Genomic DNA, 11,063 nt, shown 5'->3' with positions numbered 1-11,063 from the left:
GGACCCGTAAGACCAACCAGGCAGGCGGCCCCTGAGCAGAACCATCCCCTCCCCCCAGGGACTAAGCCACCCCCCAGATGCCCCAACGACCCAAGGCCAAACAGCAGTACCCACCTATTCCCCCAGCACACCCTAGCAAGCCAAAGGACTCCACCATGCGGCCCCCCGCCTGCATCTCGACACACCTATTTACGCCCACACAAGAATCCCCCTTCCCTCCCCTCGCTCAGGACCGCAGCAGTAGGGGTGAGGCCCCCATCTGATGGGCCATGAGCGCCACGCCAGTTGGGCAGTCAGCAGGCGCCCACCAGTGACCGCGCCCAGAGTAGCAGAGGCCCAGAGGGAACAAGATCAGAGGCAGGGACGATGGCAGGACATCCAGAAGGATGCCACAAGCCACCATCAGAACCTGGTAAAATCAGTTGAGATCCAAAGAGGGCCCTAAACCACTGCCTCCGACCCCATGTCACCCTGGCCCTCAGTGCTCAGTACTTAGTGCCTGACAAGGTGCACAAACAGGGCCAAACCATGTTGCGACCCCACACAAACAACTACACCACTTAGTAACAGACCGCAGCACACGAGGACATCGCCCCAGAGGGGACTGCTGCACCAGCAGGGTATGTGAGAGCACAGCCCAAGCCTCCCAACCCAGGAGGCCCACACCAAACCAGCCCAGTTGCCAACAGAGTCCACCTGATGGAGGCCCCGGGCCAGGCCCCAAGGAGAAAATCTGTGACGTTGATGCACCATCCTTAGGGGCCACACACCCTACATCAACCACGGTGCTGACAGCAGCACCCCCTCCATCCCCCAACAACTCCCACCGCTCATGACATCCAGACAAATCGCTCTACCGTTAGAGACCACTTCTAAGACCATTAAGATATTTTAAATTCATTCAGTGAAAGGGATCAGAAATTAAATTGAAACATTAAACACACAACATGAAAAACATTTGGTGTTCTGTATGTAGAGCGAGACGAGACTGTAGAACAATTTAAATATACAACTAGAAAAAGTTCAAACATGTTTCAGTAAAAAAAATAGCTTTAAAGACTTGATATTTACAATAAAATGAAATAAAGGTGTTTAAATATCACTGTTCATTAAACTTTTTTTCTTTGTTTATTTCAGGTGGGGCCAACCCTGGGGGTTGGGTCACAGGCTGGGTCGACCCTGAGGGTTGGGTCACAGGCTGGGTCAATCCTGAGGCTGGGGTCACAGGCTGGGCTGACCCGGATGGTTTGGTCACAGGCTGGGCCGACCCTGAGGGTTTGGTCACAGGCTGGGCTGACCCTGAGGGTTTGGTCACAGGCTGGATCAACCCTGAGGGTTGGGTCACAGGCTGGGCTGATCCTGAGGGTTTGGTCACAGGCTGGGTCGACCCTGAAAGTTGGATCACAGGCTGGGCCAACCCTGAGGGTGGGGTCACAGGCTGGGCTGATCCTGAGGGTGGGGTCACAGGCTGGGCTGATCCTGAGGGTGGGGTCACAGGCTGGGCTGATCCTGAGGGTTTGGTCACAGGCTGGGCTGATCCTGAGGGTTTGGTCACAGGCTGGGCTGATCCTGAGGGTTTGGTCACAGGCTGGGCTGATCCTGAGGGTTTGGTCACAGGCTGGGCTGATCCTGAGGGTTTGGTCACTGGCTGGGCTGATCCTGAGGGTGGGGTCACTGGCTGGGCTGATCCTGAGGGTGGGGTCACAGGCTGGGACTTATCTCCAGGTTTGGACCCAGGCTGGGCCGACCCTGAGGGTTCAGTCACTGGCTGGGCCGACCCTGAGGGTTCAGTCACTGGCTGGGCCGCCCCTCCGGTTTTGGTTCCACCCTGGACCGACCCTCGCTGGTCCGACCCTCCGGGGTTGGTTACGGGCTTGGGTTCAGACTGGACCGACCCTCGCTGGGCTGACCCTCTGGGTTTGGACCCAGGCTGGGCCCTCCTTAAGGTTGAAGAGCAGTCAGAGCACAGGTAAGTTCTGAGGAACCTCCATGGTCCAGCTTTGGTGTGAGTCTGGGACAAAGAGTTTGAGGTGGGGGGGTAACAGTTTTTGACTCTTTGAGTCTTCTGTCAATTTCTTGTTCTTCTCCATGAACAGAGTTCCCTGTTCGTACTTATCTTCCACAACTAGTCCTTGCGTCTGGCAGGATTAGCTCAGGCTTTGGTTACGTTCACACCACAGTGTATATAATCTTCCACTTTTGTAAATAGTTGTTTTAGTGATAAATCACAGCTGGCCTTTGCGTCTTGTGGGGCGACTGGTGTCCCGGGCAGCGTCTGGCACCTGGACCTTTTTAGATGATAAGGATTTTATTTTTTGTTTCTTTATGATGGGCCACTGTGGGCGTGGCTCTCTCTTCACTGTCATAAACAGGTATGTTAGGTTAGTTGGGTTGTTAAGAGTTTAGAGATAAAGTTTTATTCCCAGCATGTGAGAAGGACCAGGGAAGAAAAAATGAAGAAAGAAAAGATGGAGGAGACATCTGCAGGGAATGGAGACAAAGGACGACTTTTATCAATCAAAACAATGTAAGTAATGCCCCTCGTTTACACAGAACGACACTGAACAATTGTTTATTGTAAAAATGCTGTCATTGGTAAAAAAAAAAAAAAAATATATATATATATATACTCCTTTACACTAATGCCTGTAAAATGTCCACTACAGTGTGCCACAGACACCCGCAGGAGAAACACAAGCAGAGGACAGAAAGACTATTAATCAAAACAAAGTAAGCAAAGCCTCTCATTTACACAGAAAGACACCGAAAACATGTTTATTGTAAAATTGGACGTCATGTTTTACTAATGCCTGTAAAATGCCAGAGAGGAATGCCAGCATCTACTGATGGAGGAGAAGAAAGATGGAGGAGCACCAGTGTCTACAGCGTCCCACAACCAACCTCATGAGGAGACATCAGCACAGGGCGGAGATAAAGGAAGACTTCTATCAATCAATCATAAAAACAAAGTAAACAAAGCCTCTCATTTACACAGAAAGACACTGAAAACTTGTTTATTGTAAAATGCTGTCATTGGTAAAATATATATATATATATATGTTCCTTTACACTAATGTCTGTAAAATGTCCACTACAGTGTGCCACAATCACCCGCAGGAGGAAACACCAGCAGAGGACAGAAAGACTATTAATCAAAACAAAGTAAGCAAAGCCTCTCATTTACACAGAAAGACACTGAACACTTGTTTATTGTAAAAATGCTGTCATTGGTAAAATATATATATATATATATGTTCCTTTACACTAATGTCTGTAAAATGTCCACTACAGTGTGCCACAATCACCCGCAGGAGGAAACACCAGCAGAGGACAGAAAGACTATTAATCAAAACAAAGTAAGCAAAGCCTCTCATTTACACAGAAAGACACCGAAAACATGTTTATTGTAAAATTGGACGTCACGTTTTACTAATGCCTGTAAAATGCCGGAGAGGAACGCCAGCATCCACTGATGGAGGAGAAGAAAGATGGAGGAGCACCAGTGTCTACAGCGTCCCACAACCAACCTCATGATGAGACATCAGCACAGGGCGGCGATAAAGGAAGACCTCTATCAATCAATCATAAAAACAAAGTAAACAAAGCCTCTCATTTACACTGAACATATTTAATGTAAAAGTAGACATTACTTTTTAACAATGCCTGTAAAATGTCAGACAGGAACACCATCATTCACTGATGGAGGACAAGGAAGATGGAGGACAGGAGCGCCATCATCTACCAATGGAGGAGGAGAAGATAGACTTCTATTTACTAAAACAAAGTAAGCAAAGCATCTTATTTACACAGAAAGGCACTGAACATGTTTATTGTAAAAAACTGACATTACTATAATAATGCCTGTAAAATGTTGGACTTGACCACCAGCATCCACTGATGGAGAAAAAGAAAGATGGAGGACGGGAGCACCAGCATCCAAAAGTGTCCCCAATCAGCCCCAGGAGGAGACATCAGCAGAGGAAAGGAAGACTATTAACCAAAACAACGTAAGCAAAGCCTCTCCTTTACACAGAAAGACACTGAACTAATGTTTAATGTAAAAATAGATGTGAATTACTGTACTCATGTCTGTAAAATGTCTTGTGTGTGATTGCAGATTCACTTCAGAGGAGAATCAGACTGTTCCAGCTGTTCATCACCATAGCACAGAATGAGACAGCAGTAGTAGTGTAGTGTTAACACTGACTGCTTTCATTTATTCATATATTTAAATAAAATAAATGATAAGAAATCAAACTTGATGAAAGGCTTTGTGTGCTTGATAAACTTTCTATTAGAATCTGAGCTCATCTTAATCACCTGGATGTTCCTTCATCAGTTCCTCTCACAAACCGAGGCAGTTCACACATAGACATTATTTTGATATATGAGATTTAAATAATGCAAACATTCCAAACCTGGTTTTATGGGGATTGTTGATATATGACTACTTACCTAGATTTTTATAAATACATTTATAATTTACATAGTATTTATTTATTTAATGCTTAAATTGAGCCAATTATTATTATTATCATCATTATTTTACTCTAGAGCTTTCTCAGGGTTCACTTTGCTATATTGATCATTTACAATCTAAGGGTTCAACTCTATTGAATATCTTCTCAGCGTCAAGAAAGAGGAGCACCTTATCTGCAGCGTCATCATAGCCATGAATAATGTTCAGAACCCTACGTACATTGCAGACCTTGGCGACCTAAAATAAAACCATTTTGATCTCTATGGATGACTGATAGAAGGTAGTCTTGTAAACGCATTGCCAGCAATTTACAGAGTATTTTCAAATCTCAAGTTAAGCAAACTTATTGTCCTCATATTCTCACATTTATTATTAGGTTTCCCAGGTTTAGGTAAAAGGACAATTAATGCACAAGTCATTGAGTTAGGAAGGTTACCATTATTACATGCTTCTCGATTCATTTCTATAGCATTGGCTTTATTATTTATTTAAGAATTTCTTATAAAAGTCGATTGGAAACCCATCAGGACCAGCTTTCTTTCTAAGACACATGTTGTCAATCACCCTTTTTATTTCTATTCACTGATAATGGCTTCCAATTGTTCATTAAAATCATCTGTAATAGAGGGAATGGCTAACTTATCCAGAAACGCGTTATGGAAACTAAGATCTACACATTCCTTAGAATCATACAGTTTTCCAAAATCATTTTTAAACTCTATATTTATTTTCTTTGGTCCACTCCTGACATTCTATTTGAATTTACTATGGAGGAAATGTTTTTTTGGGCCTCCTGTTGTTTAGTTTGCAAAGCTAAGATTTTGCCAGGCTTCTCCCCTTGCTCGTAAAAAGTTTGATTTAGCCTTATAATATTAGAGGTCGCCTGGTCTGCAGATTCTTTATTATACTACGCTTTTAACAGTAACATTTCTTTTTCTGCAGATGGATTTTTATCTTTGAAAACCTTCTCCTCTAATTTTTTTTATTTTGTCTTCCAATTTAACTCCTTTTTGTTTTTGTGAATCCTCAGATTTTGATGATGTAAAACCTGAATTTTCAGCAGCATTATCTTGAACAGCTAACTCAACATTTCTTCCTTAGAGACCAATACCATGTTTCCGCAAAAAATCTTTCAAGGAATCAGTGCTCTAACGGAAAAAATAATCTGTGGCGGGGTTCTTCCAAAAACACTCCAAAGAGTTGGCAAAACACAGGCGTAATCAGAAGATTTAGTGAGGTGTCATTTATTTACAGCCGGCCTCCAAAGGTGTCACACAAAAAAAACAATGATGAAAAAACAGACTATTTACAATATTTACAATGAACCAAAAAGAAACAGGATGAATAAGTGTCCTTCCATGACTCATCAGACCAACTCATCAAACCTGGTGTTTCTCTGTAATTCTTCTCACTAGGCCAGGGGTCTGCAACCTTTACTCTTAAAGGAGCCATTTTGCTTAATCTGACCTGGATTAAAGACCTTCCGGAGCCGAAAAAAACCTTTCTCAATGAAGACAATACAGTTTATAAAATTCTATACAGTTAAAATAATATCGAATAATTTTACGAGTTATTGAATTTGATGAGCTACAAAAATAAGCTTGAATTTGATAACACATGATCATGTCGATCAACTAATGCTAATTGCTAATTTCTTGCAACATATCAAGCATGCATATTAAGCTGGCATGTTAACAGTTAAATATATGTTTCCTCACACAAATAAAATCTCTATTTTCTTCCAGGATTGTGTTTTTGTTGGTTTAGCTATCTTCACCAGGGATTTAAAACTTAAGCTTAGCCACAGGTGCAAGAAAAGTTGATGGTCTGTGGATGTTGCAGGAGGTGATGTAGGGAGGTTCCAGAGTTATTGCACAATGTGATTTAGTTTTAGGTTAACCAACTGTTTTGTCATAATTTTATTTGAAGTTAATGTCATTCATCATCAACAAAAAAAGCTATAGGGAGCCATCGCAAAAGTGTCAAAGAGCCACATGAGGCTCCAGAGCCGCAGGTTGCAGACCCCTGCACTAGGCCATAGGCAGCGGTGTATTTAAAGCAAAAAACCCCTCCCTACTGGGTGTCATCATTTTTCTTGATTTATTTTTCCCATAGAATAGTTTCTTTTAAATAAAACTTTGTCATCCCCATCATTAATTCATAGGCTTTTTAATTACCTGTTTTAAATTAAATCAAAAACCCAAATAACGCTTATTTTCCCACAGGAAATATGTATATGTCAATTACGCGCATCATGTGACCATTTAGCGGTGTATCAATAAACTATAAAAAAGGTAGAAGTAAGGTGCTCCGTTTCCTCATCCATACATGGGACGACTAAGGGTAAGAGCGCTTTGAATGTATGATTTTACATTAGAGCTTCCAAGTGCTCCCCATTCATAGCGAGAGGTTTTGCTATGTATTTGACAGTATGCACCAGAATGGCTGCCAGAAGGGAAAAGGTTTGGAGAATGACGTGTCTGCTTTAGAGCTGTCTTTGCTCTGCGCTGCGTGTATGGGCGTGTGTGTGTGTGGTGTGTGTGTGTGTGCGCGCTGACCGCGGTCAGTGACAGACCTGCTCCATCACATCATCCCTCTCCTCCGGGAGGTTACCGATGTGCAGAAACCTTGACAGGTAGTCAGTCACCACATTCGTCTTTCCTGATCGGTGTCGGATGAGGAACATGAACGGCTGAAGAGAAAGATACCATCGGGTCAGGCGAGTGTTTTGATCTTTCATTGAGTTGATCCAGGTAAAAGCACGGTGATCTGTTTCCAGGTCAAACTCTCTTCCAAGCAGGTAGTATCGCGGGCTCACCAATGCCCACTTGATGGCCAAGCCGTCCTTTTCCACAGTGGAAATACCTGGTTTTCTCGTGCTGTAGTTTGCGACTCAGATACAGGATGGGACAGTCTTACCAGGTTCTCCTTGCGACAAAACTGCTCCAAGGCCCACTGCTAATGCATCTACTTGAACCAGGAACTTTTGGTTAAAATCTGGGCTTTTTAGGACAGGTGAGGAACACAGCAAGGTCTTCAGCTTGGTAAAGACTGTTTCACAGTCATAGCTGTATTACAATATCATCAAGGCACGCAGCACTGCTGTGTCCACACTCCTGAAGAACCCCATCCATTAATCTCTGGAAGGTGGCTGGTGCCCCATGGAGACCAAACGGCATTACTGTATTACTTGGAAAGGGCCAGCTGGTGTCCTAAATGCTGTAAAGGGTTGGCTTGACTTCTCCAGAGGAACTTTGTTGTTGGTGGATCAGTTGGCCCTCCTTCAGGCGGATGAAATGCTCAACCACTGCTGTTTTTCAAGGGCTGCCCGAAAACAGTGATGAAGTCTGCTTGAAGACCTGGAGAAGCTGGTCAGCTTGTACTGGAGTCAGATGAGCCAGGATTGGAGAACCAGGCGGCTCAGGAGCAGCATAGCCATCCCAAGGGACTGGTCTGGACGTTCTTTCCACTTTAGAAAGTTCACGTGGTATATCTGTTTTTGTCTTTTCTTCTCTTCTCTGATTGGTGGACCTCATAGGTGACTGGACCCATCTTCCATGTAATGGTACAGGGACCTTGCCATTTTTCCAGGAGTTTGCTGGTTGAGGAAGGAAGGAGCAGTAGTACCCTCTGTCCCGGAACTCTCGGTGGCGAGCCTGTTGGTCATACCAAGTCTTCTGGCTTTTCTGAGCTTCACGTAGGTTGACCTCTGCCTCCTCTAGATACTTTCCAAGCCACTCTCGTATCTCCATCACATACTGGACCACTCCTTGTCGCTGGTCCGGGTTGAAGGGGCTTCCCACCCTTTACGGAGAAGATCAAGGGGTCCCCGCACATCCCAACCATACAACATCTCAAACGGTGAAAAAACCTGTTGATGCTTGAGGAACTTCCCGATAAGCAAAAAGCAGGAAAGGCAGCCAGCAATCCCAGTCCTTTCCTGTATCGTCTACAAACTTCTGGAGCATCCTCTTCACTTTTGCAGCTCAGAAATATTTTCATGTACATCCCACATTTTCTCACCTAACAAATCCTGACTGGTGGAGATAACATTAGTTGTTTGTCAAAGTGCCGTTGGCGGTGTGATTTTCTTGGCCCCTTAGTGCCACCGTCACACATACTACTGTCGAGGTCTGGGAGTGGTTGGACCACCAGCTTTCGCTTGGGCTCTGGTAATAACAGGGCACGAAACATTGACATTTGCATCCAATACTCTGGGTTTTTCCACAACAGTATCAACCCTCCTTTCATTGTCATGTAGCAAATCTAAAAGAACAGGTAAGTCACACCCCAAAATGACTCAACAGGTGGATTTCCAACCACCTCTACTGTCATAAGATAGGGTTGATCATCAATGGTAATGGTAAGATCACTTTTGGATAAATATGTTTGTCACCCATGTACACACGAATGTCTACGGTTCTGCTGTAGTCTATACTACCTACTGGTACCAGGCTTTGTTTAACCAGGGACATAACGCCGTTAACTAACGCCTTTTGGAATAACGGCGTTAGGTAACGGCGTTTGTTTTTCAATAACGGGGTAATCTAACTAATTACTTTTTATGCCGTTACAATGCCGTTATCGTTACTGAACGTTAAATGCAGTGCGTTACATGTATTGATTGAATAAACTGTAATCCGAAAGCAACCCTGGCTTCTTACTCAGCTGTAGTGAGGAGGTGGGTTAAAGACAAAGTGAGCGATTATGATTGGCTAAGGCGGCGTCATGTTTCATGGTAGCCAATCAGAGCCAATGTTTTTACTCATGTGCCAGCACACGCGCCACACACACACACACACTACAGATTTGATGAAGCAGCAGAGATGGCAAGCGTGGGAGCAGTCGTGATGAAAAGTTGTCATTTTTAAGGTGGTGATACAAACACTTTAAACTAATTGTGGTCAAAGGCAAGAACGTGCATGTGAAGTGTACATTATATCTAGGAATGAAGACTTTGTCGACATCCGTTGTAAGCGATTCTAATTTTATGAAGCACCTCACAACGATACATGCATCTAAAAAATTGGAATTCTTTGACATATAGCAACTTTTTTTTTTTAACAGTAACACAAATAGTTACTTTACTTGGTAAAATTGAGTTACTTTCATTATAGAGTAATTCAGTGACTAATGCAGTTACTTTTTGGAACCACTAGTGAGCAACTATAACTAATTACTTTTGTAAAGTAACGTTCCCAACACTGATTAGCATAAAAAAAAAAACCCTCCAACATAATTTTTATCTTCGTATTTGTAAAATAAGAAAACACTGACACACAATCTACATGTTGACAGCACTTTAATACAATTTAATACCAATTGTGGTGTTGTCTGAGTTTATTGATTCAGCTCCCATTCATCAATACAAGTGTTTTTATTTGACAAAAACAAATCTACACAACACCCTACATTATTAACAAAAACACATTTCTGCAACATTTTGACATCATGAGGTATATTAACAAACACTAAAGAACTAATCAAATGTAATACTAAGTGCATCTTTTGTTTAAGCAGACATTAAATAGCTGTTTTTATGGTACAAACCACAATGGTTTCAAAAACCTTGAACGTAAGCCTAGAATACGGTCATACCTAATGCAGAGGTTCCCAACCTTTTTTGGATCGTGAACCCATTTCAATATCAAGAATTTCTCGCAACCCTAAAGACATTTTTTTTTTTCTAGAAGTATAGTTTTAGATCAAGTTTGATATACTTTGTTACAAATGCAGAGTTGCCAGTATTAGTAACAGTTGTGCCAGCTAAGACATTTTTATACTGGCATTGTATTATATTATTATTATTATTATTATTATTATTATTATTATTATTATTGTCTATTTGACAAAGTGAAAGTATAGAAAACCATTGTTTAAGATTTAATTTGCAAATTATTTTTTTTATTTTTTTAAATCAATCACTAGACATTTTAGGTGACCCCATTTAAACTCCAGGCCCCCCAAATGAGATACAAAAGTTAGAATATAAATACAAATATAAATACATCTTTAAATAAACAAATGCAAAAAATATTGCAATAATAAAAAAATAATCCAAAATTTAAATATAGATTGATTAATAAGTGTAAATAAAAAGAAAAATACAAATATAATTTATTTTTATTTTTGCTTTATTCAGTTAATAATTAATTTCATACATATACAAATGGTTTTATTTTTATTTTATTTTTATAGGTCACTAGAAAACTAAATGGGCTGGACAGGAAAATATTTACTTTTACAATTTTAGTCAAAAAAATAATAATATTTAAGAGCTTGTTTTTTTTTAAATTAAAATTTTTATTTTTATTTTTTTTATTGACAACCTGCAAAAGAGTGGGGAAAATAAATAATTACGGGTTAAACACAGTAAAACTACACAGAAAAATGTACCATTACCTGTTTTATAAATGCACTAAAACAAAAAATGTGAGAAATAAAATTACTATAAATATAGTTTTTTTTTTTGGTTTGTTCGTTTTTTTTGCAACCCACTTTTAATGGCTTTCTAAAGTAAAGCATAACAATATTCATATTCATATGCATATTCATATTAAATCATGAATCATAAAATAACTTT

General features: G+C 41.2%; 1 long non-coding RNA gene across 1 annotated transcript; it reads left to right on the top strand.

Moving 5' to 3' along the window:
- Positions 1-2,833: 2,833 nt before the first annotated feature.
- LOC114478729 (uncharacterized) lies at positions 2,834-4,170 on the top strand. The gene is made up of 6 exons (XR_003675902.1): positions 2,834-2,969; positions 3,098-3,162; positions 3,292-3,595; positions 3,678-3,784; positions 3,889-4,007; positions 4,118-4,170. It is a non-coding gene; the product is annotated as an uncharacterized LOC114478729 (long non-coding RNA).
- Positions 4,171-11,063: the final 6,893 nt, after the last annotated feature.

The sequence above is a fragment of the Gouania willdenowi genome, chromosome 17 (assembly GCF_900634775.1).
Source record: "Gouania willdenowi chromosome 17, fGouWil2.1, whole genome shotgun sequence".
Classification (NCBI taxonomy): domain Eukaryota; kingdom Metazoa; phylum Chordata; class Actinopteri; order Blenniiformes; family Gobiesocidae; genus Gouania; species Gouania willdenowi.
Note: the sequence above shows the minus strand (reverse complement) of the source record. Positions and strands in the feature narration are given on the sequence as shown.